General features: G+C 37.0%; 1 pseudogene; it reads right to left on the bottom strand.

The window, feature by feature from the left end:
• Window positions 1-6,819: 6,819 nt before the first annotated feature.
• LOC116101665 overlaps window positions 6,820-15,117 on the bottom strand; it is a 518,236-nt pseudogene continuing 509,938 nt past the window's right edge.

Here is a 15,117-nt window from a genome sequence, read left to right on the forward strand (position 1 = left end):
TGTGCTTGAGTCCACATGACTTGTCTCAGTGCTACCCAGCTACTCACTTAAAAAAATAAACTCCCCTCTTTCTGGGCAGTCTGGGCTGGTGTCCTGAGCAGATCTTGGATGCAAGCTCCACAGCAAGTCCCTCAACACCCAGAGGAAGCTCCAATCCCACGTTCTCTGACATTCCCAGGATCAGAGGTGAGGAGGAACCAGCATCTGTCACAACACCAGGAGTAACTGGAACCAGTGGGAACAGACACATAGGATCTCTGCCAGCCCAGTAGCACTGGTTCCTTCCAGTCTCTCTGGACTGGTATCCTGAGCAGACCTTGGGCGCAAGCTCCACTGCCAGTCCCACAACAACCAGATGAAGCTGCACTCCCAGGTACTCTAATAAGCCCAGGATCACAGGATCCCAGAATCACAGGATCACAGACACAGCTTGACTCTGAGGAGTTCTGACACAACCAGGATCACAGGAAGGACAGGCTCCAGTCAGATTTAGCAAGAGCAGTTAGCACTAGAGATAACCAGATGGTGGAGGGCAAGCATAAGAAAATAAACAACACAAACCAAGGTCACATGCCATCATCAGAACCCAATTCTCCCACCATAGCAAGTCCTGAACACACCATCACACTGGAAATGCAAAATTCAGATCTAAAATCACTTATCATGATGATGATACAGGACCTTAAGAAAGACATAAATATCACCCTCAAAGAAATACAGGAGAACACAGATAAAGAGTTAAAAGCTCTTAAAGAGGAAACACAAAAATCCCTCAAAGAACTACAGGAAAACACAACCAAACAGGTAAAGGAAATGAACAAAACCATTCAGAATCTAAAAATGAAAATAGAAACAATAAAGAAATTAGAAAGAGAGACAACCCTGGAGATAGAAAAACTAGGAAAGAAATCATGTTATAGATGCAAGCATTACCAACAGAATACAAGAGATAGAAGACAGAATCTCAGGGGCAGAAGACATCATAGAAAACATTGACCTAACTGTCAAAGAAAATGCCAAAAGCAAAAATCTCTTAATCCAAATCATCCAGGATGCAATGAGAAGGCCAAACATAAGGATAATAAGTATAGAAGAGAGTGAAGACTCCCAATGTAATGGGCCAGTAAATATCTCCAACCAAATTATAGAAGAAAACTTCCCTAACCTAAAGAAAGTGATGCCCATGAACATACAAGAAGCCTACAGAACTCCAAATAGACTGAACCAGAAAAGAAATTCCTCCCATCACATAATAATAAAAACACCAAATGCACTAAACAGAGAAAGAATTTTAAAAGCAGTAAAGGAAAAATGTCAAGTAACATATAAAGGCAGGCCTATCAGAATTATGGCAGATTTCTCACCAGAGACTATGAAAGCTAAAAGATCCTTAGGAGATGTCATGCAGACCCTAGAACACAAGCGCCTGCACAGTCTACTATACCCAGTAAACCTCTCAATTACTATAGATGGAGAAAACAATATATTCCATGACAAAACAAAATTTACACAATATCTTTCCACAAATCCAGCCCTACAAAGGGTAATAGATGGAAAACATCAACATAAGGAGCAAAACAACACCCTAGAAAACAAAATTTACACAATATCTTTCCACAAATCCTGCCCTACAAAGGAGAATAGATGGAAAACATCAACATAAGGAGCAAAACTACACCCTAGAGGAAGCAAGAAAGTAATCTTTCAACAAATCTACACAAACCCAATTCTACCTCTTACAACAAAAACAACAGGATGTGACAATTACCTTTTCTTAATATCTTAATATCTTAATATCTTAATATGAATATTAATACTACCAACATATTCTAAGCAATTTAAATCCAAAAATATGAGGAATTAGAAATTTGTTGTCATCCAATGGAAATAGGTCCAATGTTGTACAATCCATATACACTTTCACCTTGTTTGTTCATGACAGTGTCGTGCTGTGTACAACATAATGGTCTTGAAATCTTGCTTCTCCTATCTCAGCCTTTCTATTAGTAGTATTGTTTATTTTATGTTTTTACACTATACAATTTGTATTAGTGAGTGTTTCTATTAATACACAAACATCATGACCAAGAAGCAAGTTGGGGAGCAAAGAGTTTATTTAGCTTATTTCTACATTGTTGTTGATCACCAAAGGAAGTCATGACTGGAGCTCAAGCAGGTCAGAAAGCAGGAGCTGATGCAGAGGCCATGGAGGCATGTTCCTTACTGGCTTGCTTTCCCTGGCTTGCTCAGCCTTCTCTCTTATAGAATTCAAGACTCCCAGTCAAGGGATGGCACCACCCAAAAGGGGCCCTACCCTCTTGATCACTAATTGAGAAAATGCCCCACAGCTGGATCTCATGGAGGCACTTCCCCAACTAAAGCTCCCTTCTCTGTGATAACTCCAGCCTGTGTCAAGTTGACATACAAAACCAGCCACTACACTATGGTTTTCAGAACAGCTTATATATTTCAAAAGTATCTATATACCAAAAAGAAACATAGATTTTTAATTTCTAGTGGATTCTTGCCCAACATGTTTGTTCACAACCTGAGGGAAATATTAAAAAAGAGGTCCCATTTTCCCATGCTACACCCAGCTACTTTCTCCTCTGGTGTCCTGGCCAGGCTGTTCTTATGTCCTGAAGACTCTCTAACTCAGAACTCCAAAATTTCTCCACCCAGCTTGCTAAGATCCAACTGTTGGGTCACTACCACACCAGCACCATGGTTCAAAACTGACATGACCTTTCTGGTCCACCGCTGGCAAACCCACACTTTGTCATTGTACCTTTCTTTTTGGAACCCAGTCAAACTGTTTCACGAAGAAAAACAACACACAAACCTAGTTCAGAGACAATGGTAACTCAATCTCTGAGCACAACAACTAGAATTCTAATCTTGAAAGTCATATTAAATCTAAATCTTCTTGGGGTGAATGCTGTTTTGGGGTGTCTCTTAGACTTTCCTGACCAATTACTTAAGGGTAAGTTTCTCATGCATGATACTGGGGTTTTGTTATATACTCCACAGTTCTTGGAGAGGACATTATCATTTGAAAATGGCACAATATCTTTAAACTACATGTTAGTGTTTCACACATACATGTATAATATATGTGATTTAAAATAAATATTGAATAATATGATTCTCTATGTCTTTTCAAACATCCATGGTATTATTTATTCCTCCTTCTCTTCTGTCACTGTGTATTAGATCTGTGTCCTGTCTTCAAAATACACTCCACCACGTTTCCCATTTCTCCCTTTGAAGCACCTGCATGCTATTCCATGGTCTAGAGTTCCTCTCCCAATTGTCCCTTTTTACTTTCCTAGTTACCGTTGTCACTCCAGATTATAAACACATATCTACAGATTCAAAGCCAGAAAGCACAAATAAGAAAGAACATTTTACACTTATCTTTCTAGGTCTGGGTTATCTCCCTCAGTATAATCTTTTCTAGTTCCACCCATTTGCCTAAAAGTTTCATGATTTTACTTATCTTTATAGCTAAGTAAAATTTCACTGTGCATATGTCAAATTTTCATTAGTCATTTATTTGTTGAAAAACTTTTAAGTTGTTTTCATTTTCTAGTTATTATGACTAGAATAGTAATAAATATGACTGAGAAAGTATTTGTGGAGCAAGGTATCAAGTCCTTTCAGCATATGCCAAGGAATATTGTATCTGTGCCATATCATATATTTTTTATACTGATTTTTTTTAGAATGACTGCATCAGTTTGAAATGCAACTGAGGGAGCTGATGAGATGGCTCAGTGAGTAAGGGCACTGACTGCACTCCTGAAGGTCATGAGTTCAAATCCTAGCAACCACATAGTGGCTCACAATCACCTAAAATGAAATCTGACATCCTCTTCTGGTGTTTCTCAAGACAGCTACAGTGTACTCATTTATAATAATAAATAAATTTAAAAAAACATTTGAAATGCAACTGAGTCCCTCTTTCCCACATTTTCATAGGGATTTATCTCACCAGTGTTTGTTGTCAGTTGTTTCCTTGGTCATAATATTTCTGACTAGAGTAGATCAAATCTAAAAGTACTTTAATTTTTATTCCTTAATTGCTAAAGATTTTGATCAATTAAGAAGTTATACCTTAGCTATTTTTATTTCTTCTCTTGTGAAGAAAAAATCTGGCCAGAGGTAAAGGTCAGCATTTAATACAGTCTAGATTTTGCATGGATTGGCAAGAGTAATATAGTTAAAATGTCCATTGTCCCAAACCAATCTACAAATTCAACCCAATCTCTATCAAAATTCCAACTCAATTCTTCCTAGAGTTGGAAAAAGCAATTCTCATATTCATTCAGAATAACAAAAAACCCATGATAGAGAAAAGAACATCTGAAGGAATCACCATCTCTGACCTCAAGTTGTACTACAGAGCAATTGTGATAAAAACTGCATGGAATTGGTAAAATGTCAGGCAGGTAGATTAATGGAACAGAACTAAGGAACCAGAAATGAACCCACATATGTGTGGTCACTTGATCTTGGACAAAGGAACTAAAACCATCCAGTGGAAAAAAGACAGCATTTTCACCAAATGGTGCTGGTTCATCTGCCATTCAAAATGTAGTAGAATACAACTTAATCCCTTCTTATATACCTGTACAAACCACAAGTCCAAGTGGATCAAGGACCTACACATAAACCTTATATACTGAATGTAATAGAAGAGAAAGTGTGGAAAAGTCTCAAACACATGACCACAGGGGGAAATATCCTGATGAAAACACCAATGGCTTATACTCTAAGAACAAGAATCAAGAAATGGGACTTAATAAAACTTCAAAACTTTTTTAAGGCAAAGTATATTGTCAATAAGACAAAAGTTTAACAACCAATAGATTGGGAGAGATCTTTACCAATCTTACATATGGTAGAGGGCTAATATCCAATATATTCAAAGAACTCAAGAAGTTAGACTCCAGACAACTAAATAACCCTATTAAACAATGAGGTACAGAGCTAAACAGCCAATTCTCAACTGAGAAAACTAATGACCGAAAAGTACCTAAGGAATTGTTCAACACACTTATTCATCCAGGAAATTCAAAAAAGACATAAAACAAAAAAACCCTGAGATTCCACCTCACACCAGTAAGAATGGCTAAGATCATAAACACAGGTGATAGCAGATTCTGGCATGGATGTGGAGAAAGGACAAGAGTCCTCCATTGCTGATGGGATTTCAAGCTGGTACAACCACTCGGGAAATTAGTCTGGCAGTTCCTCAGAAAATTCGATATAGTAATACTTGAGGACCCAGCTATACCACCCCTGAGCAAATATCCAGAGGATTCTCCAACATGTAATAAGGACACATACTCCACTATGTTCATAACAGCCATATTTATAATAGCCAGAAGCTAGAAAGAACCCAGTTGTCCCTCAACAGAAGAGTGGATACAGAAAATATGGTACATTTCCACAATGGAATACTACACATCTATTAAAAACAATGACTTCATGAAATTCACAGACATATGAATGGATCTAGAAAATATCCTGAATTAGGTAAGTCAGTCACAAAACAGCACACATAGTATATACTCACTGATAAGTTAATATTGGTCATCCCATATACAGTCACCAAACCAGATACTATTGTGGATGCAGGGAGGTGTTTGCTGATGTGAGACTGATGTGGCTGTCTCCTGAGAAGCTCTTCCAGAGTCTGACAAATACAAAGGCAGATGCTTGCAACTAACCATTGGACTGAACACAGGGTCCTATATGGAGGAGTTGAAGAAGGGACTCAACAAGCGGAGGGTGTTTGCAGCCCAATGGAGCAAGCAACAATGTCCACAGGCCAGAACGCCCTGGAGCTTCTGGGGACTGACCCACCCAAAAGGGTACACATGGAGGGATCAATGGCTCCTGCCACTTATATGGCAGAGGATGGCCTTGTTGACATCAGTGGGAAGAGAGGCCCTTGGGCCTGAGGGTGTTTGATGTCCCAATGAAGGTGAATGGCAGGGTTGGAAGATGCAAGTGGGTGGGTATTTGTGGTAGCACCCTCATAGAGGCATGGGGAGGGAGGATGGGATAGGAAGTTTCCAAATGAGAGACCTGGAAATATAAATAAGTAAAGTATCCAATAAAAGAATATTCATATATGCTTCCATAGTAAATAATTAAGCTGGTATTCATGGAAAGTATGATAAATACATAAATATTGAGTAATATTTGTATAATTTCCATAGCATCATTCTTAGAAACATTTGTCATGTCCAATCTCAGTTAATAAAACCCCAAATAAATGTTATCTAAATGAAAATAAAATGTTTTAAAGCTGGAATTTTATGAAGTAAATTAGAATTTGCTGATAATACAGAACAAAACAATAATAAAAGTAGCAAATATTTGATGACTCAAGACTCCAAGTTTCTAGGCTGAAGAGATGACTCTCAAAGATGGAGAGGTATAAGTAGTACTGTATTGCTTAGATGGAGGACCTGAGATCAGTTCCTAGGATCCAAAGCAGGAAGTTTACAGCTGCATGCAACTGTAGGTCCCTTGGAACCAATGCACTCTTCTGGCTTCTGAAGGCACTACAAACAGAAAGGCATACACACCACCATCACCACTGCCACCACTGCCACCACTGCCACCACCGCCACCAAAAACACCACTACTTTTGCTACAAGTAGTATTTGTAACACTATCTTTTAAAAGAATCACCCTCACAATTCCACAACAGCATTTATTCTATGACCACATTCAGTTATTCAGATATAGAATGATAGGAACATAAACATTAGTGTTCGTATGATATTTAAAAGTTTTGAAAACTTAATCCCATGGGAACATCCCTGGAGGGTATCTGGCCATTTTCTCCTGGAATACTTTATTGAAGTTTTCAGCTTCGAGTACTGTGAAGTAATTCTTCCAGTCCCCAATTTTGCCTGGAAAATTTGGAGCAGATACATAGGTGGATTAATAATGGTCACAACACTGCTGTAGCTCCTCCAATCATATGCTCTACCATTTGTTGGATAAAGAACACAGAGTTCTTTAATCAAACTACCATTCTTATAGAAATATTCTTAAGCCCTGAAACTATATATAAAGACTTCTCCTTCTGTGGAAATTATGTCTGACCTCTTCATCTCCCACTCTTTATGCTAGACAATCTATCAGCAGCACCACTGGCTTTACCTTCTTATATATCCAGATTATTCCAGATTCCCATCAACCCTGTTCCCATCATGCTATCCAACTCAACAGTGTTTACCATCTCAATGATCCAAACAGATTTCAATTGTTCTATGCACATTTTAGTATTTACTTACAGAAGTTCATCATCGCATGCATGCAACTTTTAAATAATGTCTTAAACAGTTTCTACTTATGTGTGTGGGTTCACATGAGTGCTGCAGATACACACAGTTATGAGCAGGATGTTGACTGTCTTGATTTTCTCACTAGATACAGGGGACACAGCCACTTCCAGCTGAGGACACTGCAGGACTTCTGTTTCACTGAGCCATGGTGTTTTTGATGCATGGGGATCTCTATAATTTCAGACCCTGTCCTTTGTAGCATGGCCTCTTCTGATTGTACATTGGCTTTGCACTACTCCATTCTAGAATGTCTGTAGTTTGTGCCTTAGAGATTGTTCAGCTGCTCATACTATTTTGTGTCTTCCTTCAGCCCAGATGGCTAATACCTTTGACACAATTACATCTTGCTCTTTTTCTCCATATTAATTACACTGTAACACTTTCTTTCCATCTTTCCTTCATTTACAACCCAGCAAGTCTCATCCTTGCTTTTTTTCCTAGCTGTGGCACTGGGATGTGTTCCATGCGCTTGTACTTTGATTATACACACAGAATATGCATCTAATATATTTGAAAAGAAAGTGTTTCTGAAATTACTAATTGGTTTATTTTGCAAAGAATGCCAGACCTATAGGACATATTCATTGTGGGATTTTCTTTTAATAAATTTAATTGTATTTAATGAATATATAAGAAAGGTATTGACAGGATTATTATTTTACTCAGAGAAAATTAGTCTTTGAGATGTCACCAAGTGTGATAGTATAAATGTGTATTTGAATCCAAAAAGGTTGAAAATAATATTCATGTTTTTCTTTATCACATTAATTTCTTTCTGTATCATCACATAAGTTAATTTTAAGTCCACAGAGGGTTATATTAAAGAAAAATATAAAGAATTTATAAAAATGTAAATCACATATACAGCTTATTCAAATAATATACCCTTCATTGATATGAATATGAAGATGTCATCTAATAAGATGGTACCTATCAGTATCCATTGCTACTTTCAGGTTCCTTATTTCCTTCATTATTAGTACATGTTTTCTTATTTTTTTCCACAACATACCTGGATCCTGCTAAGTTAAACCAGATAGATGCTGGACTACAAAAATTGTAACACATTAAATATGGCTTCACAATGGAATAAATCAGTCCATCTGAGAAAACCACGTTTGGAGGTACACACATGGTGTTTTAACCCACCTATGTCAAATTCCTGTATACCTTATAGATGTTCATTCATTTTCTTTCCTTCTTTCCAAAAGTTTCTCCAATCTCTTTCTTGTATGTTAGAATGCAGGATAATCCTAACATGTGATGTCTATGTTCAGTGCAGGGGAATGCCAAGGCAGGAAGGTGGGAGTGGGTAGGTGGGGGAGAACACTCAAAGAGGCAGGATAAAGGACATGGGATAAGCGGTTTCCAGAGGAAAGACCTGGAAAGGGGACAACATCTGAAATGTAAGTAAAGAAAATACCCAATAAAATAGAAAAAAAATTATTTTCAAAAAAGAAAGAAAGAAAAAGAAATTCCTCCTAGTTCTGGACGCTGGAGGTCTCACATCAGGGTGTTGTGCAGACTGTTGTAGGCTTTTGGGATGGGGCTACCGATGGCAGACTTCTTCCTCTGTCCTTAGGTTATCTTCCCTTTGTGTCTCTGACTAATGTCTTCTGAAGATACCAGTGAAAATGATAATGTCCCAGATACTGTGTGTCCAATAACCATACTGTGTGAAGTAATGCATGCTGGGATTTTTGAGGTTTGTCATGTTAGTATAAGAAAAATAACCCCTAAAATATAAGTTGTCTTCAAATGGAAAAAAATGCTACATATAATCACTAGGATAAATAAATTTCAAGACACTTATGATGTCTGATCAAGTATTTTGACAGAACTATATTACAGCTACTGTTCTTATGTATATATGTAAATATATATTCTTCCTATCATCTATCTACATCACAATTAACGTAGCTTCTTCATTTCTTTAGGTATTTAATAATAGTCATTTATGTTCATATACTGTTTTACCTCTCCCAAATTTTGATTCATTATAGGAAATCTAAGAGCAGACCACTTCTCTTATGTGAGACCATCATGTCTAGTGCGGAGAAATATGTCTCTACAGAGTATGGAGTTCAGGAGCCTGAGGCAAGAGCAGTGTATTCTTCTAGAGCTCTTGGTCTTTATTGTATAAAGATTTAGTGTATAAAGACCCATTTTCTTGTGGTGACATACCATTATGCTTAAATATGAATCAAAATTTTCTATTATGATTATACAAAGAGTATTGGATTAAATACAATCTGGTAAGTAATTTGACTTCATTTTATCTTTGAAAACTCCTGATATCCTTATCTTATTAGTATCCAAATCCTACACTCTGAAGCGGAAGAGGACTAAAGGTACAGGCTGAAATATTCCAATTATGGGTAAAGAAAATTAAACCCATAACTCTTTACTTCATTTATAATCATGTTTTTATTCATTGTTAATTATCTGATGACTGACACTTTTGTTCTTCTACTTTGAGTTCCATCTCACCTATCATTACCTAATCAGGTCTAGATGAGGCTCAGTGTATGATTCATTTTGGCAAAGTTATTCTAGAACTGTACTGCAATGAAACTACACACACAATCTGCTTCTAGCATAGAGAGGTGGCACAGAAATGAAGAGGATTGAAATTTCCCTTTCTAGAGAGACGATTAAGAAAGATGAGAGGGGTCATGAACTTAGCATAATCTAAACATAGGTTGGCAAATACCATCAGATTTTAATGCTAGAGAATTTTCTTAATCATTCTGGGGTCTATTATAGGACTACACTGGGGCAGCAATCTTGACCAGTTCAATATCTTTTCCAACTGTCCATATATTTATGGTTCTATGGTTATCATCTAAGATATATCTTTGGTTTACTGCATTATTATTATTTATATTTTAGAGTCAAGGATAATGAAACAGGGTCCCATGCCCACTCATCTACTCCAGTAAAGTCTGCAGTATCAGGATGGAAAGCCTGATCATGGACCAGAGACGTTATGACTTCAAAGGGAGTTTGGTCTTCCTGGGTATTCAGTCAGTCGTTGGCATCTCCTAACTCAGATGTGTTCCAGATTAGTCTTTCCAATCATCGATATGCCTTCTTATTCAGGCATAAAGGTGCCCCAAGAAATGATTTGTAAATAGTTAAAACTTAAGATTGAACGTTGTTCCCTGGCTAGCACAGCCTTCCAATATATCCTAATTTATTATCAAGCTGTCATTAGCTTGGAATTTCTCACAAGGAAGCATTATCAGACAGGGTGTCATCAGAGTTAGCAACAGAGGTACTGTAAATATACTTTACACACCAGAGAGTAATTGAAGGGCTTCTCTCACTTAAGAGCATTCTTAGGACTGCTAGATTGGGACTTCCTTGCCTCCAACAGACCCAGAGAATTAGCTTGGGACTGCCAAAATAGCCCCAGCAGGAAGGGCACAACTGCTCTTCCACTTCACACCTGGATGCCTGATCTTACCAACTTTGATGCAACCATCACCTGCCTACATGACTTTTGTCATTCTCCCTGTTTTCTGTATACTATATAAGCCTGGATTTTACTTTGTGAACAGACTTACTCACACATTCAGATATGAGAGAGAGAATTTGAGCTTCAAGCCTCATACAGTCCGCACACCCCCAGGGCGCAGAGCACTCAGACCCAGGGGTTGCAGTGCCTGTCCAGAAGAGGTGGCTGCTTTTGTAATGATAGTAAAAGCCTGATGCCATTTTTGAGAAATACACTCAGACTCAGCACTTCCTTGTGTCGATTCTGTTTGTCACTCACAGAATGTTTTGCCCACAACCAGAACTTTCATCACGTGGAACAAGAGGTCTCTCAGTGAATTTATATTGTGGAATGCATAATATGTTGGAGTGCTTACTGGCAAATCTAGCAGAACATGATACACTATCTTCACTTTTCAAATTTTCAAAGAATAAAATACTATGCAAATGCAAAAATAATGAAAAATAAATTAAGCACAAACAAATTACATAGGAAGGTTTAATGCTTGTCTAAATGAAATTCTGAATGCAAATAACTCAGGAAAAAGGAGTCAATAAATGATGCTAATTAACTTTATATCTGAAGGACACCAGTTCCAATATCTAAGACCTATTTATTCCAAGAATCAGGTTTTTCAAAAAATTCTTCAGAAACCAACTCCTAATGAGTTTTCACTATAGTTTAGCGCATCTCTCATCCACCATCAGAAAAGTTTATCCATGTAGTGAACAGTGATTAATTCAATAACCCACAGCTCTTAAAGATGCAGACAATAAGAGACTTTTGAGTAGTGAGTGTTAAATTGGGTTGCTATATTAACCTTTTTCTCCAATGTTCAGGGATCATTTTGGATGGGTTGGGACATATTATAGAGGCAGAGGTGGTGGATAACTTTACTAAAACAGTGTTTTCTGGGCACCTCCTGGCAGTTGAAATTTGAACTCAGCAGTTGTGACAACATGTACAAGACATGTACAAGCTTGCTTAAGCCAGACTGAATGACAGAATGTAGGTCAAGGTTGGTCATGATGAGCCAACTTGAAGAACTACTAGTGATTGATTGCTTCTTGAAGAGAGCCAGTTTACTTTATGTGTGCTTATCCAACTCCTCTGGATATTCATACACCCAAAAATTTACAGGCAGCTTTAATTTAATTTAATTTAATTTAATTTAATTTAATTTATTGTATAGGACAGTTTTAAAAATTAACAGGACTTGAAGTGAGAGGGTGTCTAACATGGTGACTCACTATTTTGTGTAGCTTCAGTTCCAGAGGATCTGATGTACTCCTGGCCACTGTGGGCAATAGATGCATGTGGTTCACATACATATATGCAGGCAAAAGGCACCTCAACATAAAATAAAAATAATTCTTTAAGAAATTAATATACAAATTTGCATGCTTATGGAACAGGTGGAAGATATGGAAGGAATCAGGGAAGGCAATGAACATGATAAAAATGCATTATATGGAATTATGAAAGTGTTAAAAGATATATTTAAAAACATTTCATACAAAGATAGATAATAGAGAAGCTGAGTGAACCCAAAGAACATTAGTATTTTAACAGTTAAATGAAGATCAATGAAAGGAATGCCTCATTTTACAATTATATGCATGAACATTCAGAGAAAATGGAAAGGCCTAGAATGTCAAAGTTAATACACTCATTTATAAAGATTTAATTTAAGTTTTTATTTTGTAAATGCTTATGTGTTCTTATGTGAGATTTCATATCTGTGTGGATACAATTGCATAGGAGAGAAGAGGATGTCAGTTGCTCTGAAGCTGGAGTTATAGAAAGTCATGACCCACTCAGGGTGTGAGTACTGGGAAACAGACTCCACTCCTCTAAAAGAGTGCTATCAAACATTGAGCCATCTCTCCAGCCTCTAATTTTATCATTTTCAAGAGAAAGATATAAGAGCAACTTTATTGAACAATAAAAAGCATAAATGAGCACAAATTCAAAATTATAATTGAATAAATAGATTTTCAAAAGGGAATGGTGGGATTGTTTTATGGCTCAATGTATGAAAGTGCTTATCACATAAGCCCTAAGATTAGAACTTTCTCTTAACCTTAATAAATTATAAGGAAATGATTGACTCCACAAAATTGCCCTCATGTTCTCACTGATGTTCTATGACAGGTGTGTATCCACACAGACACTATGCACATATACACCTCAGATAATAGTAAAGAAAATATCTTCAGATGAAATAAAAATAGTAAATAAGGCATAATCTATAAATACCCCAGAAGACTGTCTTAATGAGGCATCATGTAGATAACATTGGCCTGTCTTTATGTCTTTGAAACATATCCTGATTGTTAATTGATGATGTAGACGGATGATGTACATTGAGGACAGCACTATTCAGTGGGATCCTGAGAAGTATAATGGAGGAAAAATCTAGGTAAAGGCAAAAAAACAGAGGCCTATATATTTAATCTCTTCCTTCTCATGACTGTGTAAACAAAGAAAATGCATTCAAATCAGTAAGAGAGAATTGCTAAGCCAAATATAAAAAAAGATCTCTTGGAATAACAGATTCATTAACTATAATTGTAAAGTTAGGAAGGCAGGAAATCTGTATTTCAAGTTCTAGAAAGACAACCACTGACAAGTCAAGAGCACTATACCTAGCAGTGTTACTTGTCATAACTGAAGGAGAAATAAAAAAAACTTTGTGTTGAAAAATGTGTGATATGAATTAATGGCCATCAAGTCTGTTCTACAAAATAGTCTTGAGATAAACAATTGTATCCTTAAAACCACAACAGTATAAGTTAGTCTCAGTAGTCAACTTGATACATCCCAGTGTTACCTTAGAGTCTCAGATAAGAGATTGTCCTCATCAGACTTGCCCGTGACTGTGTATTTGAGTGATTTCCTTAATTGATCACTGAGATGGTAGGGCCCACAGCATAAACCTATGGAACTTTTCTTTATGAGAAAACTAACAGAGTGAAACTCTGATTAAATTAGTAAGCTGATTTTTTTAATTAAATATTTTCTTTATTTATATTTCAAGTGATTTCTCCTTTCCTGGTTTTTCCTCTGAAAAGAAAACAACAAACAAACAAAAAAACCCTGTTCCCTCCCCTCTTCCCCCAGCTTACCAACCCACCCTCTCCTGCTTCCTAGCCCTGCTTTTCCCCTAAAATGGGGCATAGAACCTTCACAGGACCTAGGGCCTCTCCTCTCATTGGTGACCAACTAGGCCGTCCTCTTAGTAAGCTGATTTGTATAATGGTTTCACTTTAGCTCCATTTTGTGATATTGCCCTGAGTTCTCCTGTAGGTAGATTTTTAAACTGAAAATTTAAGTCAGGTAAACACTCTCTGTTCCTAATTTGCTTCTGGTAACAGTATTTTATCAATGGAAACCAGAAACCAAACTAGATAAATAGTTAAACTAGAAACAAAAGAACAGCTTGTGTATATTGGCAGAATCATCAAAATTAAAGGAGTTATTAGATTTTTCAATGATAACTGAAATATAAATGTCAATTCTTTAATCAAAAGGCACTGGCTAAGAGATTGTATCAAAAAGTGAGAAGTATATATTTGCTGTATGTTATGATAAAAGATAGACTGGACCTTAAAATGACATGCTCAATCAAAGTTTTCCAGGCAAATGGAACTAGAGAGCAAGCAAATGTTGCTGATTAAGTTTGGATCAAACACATTTGAGCCAAAATCTGGAGAGTAATGATAAACCTCACTTTGTGTTGATTAAAGGAATAATGCATGGAGAGGACAGTGCAATTCTAATCATAGGTCCACCAAGTTCTACATATAAAATATTACTAGTTATAAAGTCACAAACAGCAATCTCACTCTGAACAGTTGACAACTCATCTCATTAAAAACTAAACAGAGGGCTGGTGAGATTTCTCTGCGGATAAGAGCATTGACTGCCCTTCCAAAGGTCCTTATTTCTGATCTCAGCAACCACATGGTGGCTTACAACCATCCGGAATGAGATCTAATACCCTCTTCTGGTGCATCTGAAGACAGCTACAGTGAATTATGCCCATGCAAGCTGGCTGGAGGAAGCAGAGCAGGCAGTGGTCCTGAGTTCAATTCCCAGCAGCCACATACATGATGGCTCATGACCATCTGTACAGCTATAATGTACTCATACACATAAAATAAATTTAAAAAGTCTTAAAAAATACTAAACAGAATTAAATGATGTCCCAGATGAAACAGGCTAAAAGATATTTATAGAACACTA

The sequence above is a fragment of the Mastomys coucha genome, unplaced genomic scaffold, assembly GCF_008632895.1.
Source record: "Mastomys coucha isolate ucsf_1 unplaced genomic scaffold, UCSF_Mcou_1 pScaffold21, whole genome shotgun sequence".
NCBI classification, from domain to species: Eukaryota; Metazoa; Chordata; class Mammalia; order Rodentia; family Muridae; genus Mastomys; species Mastomys coucha.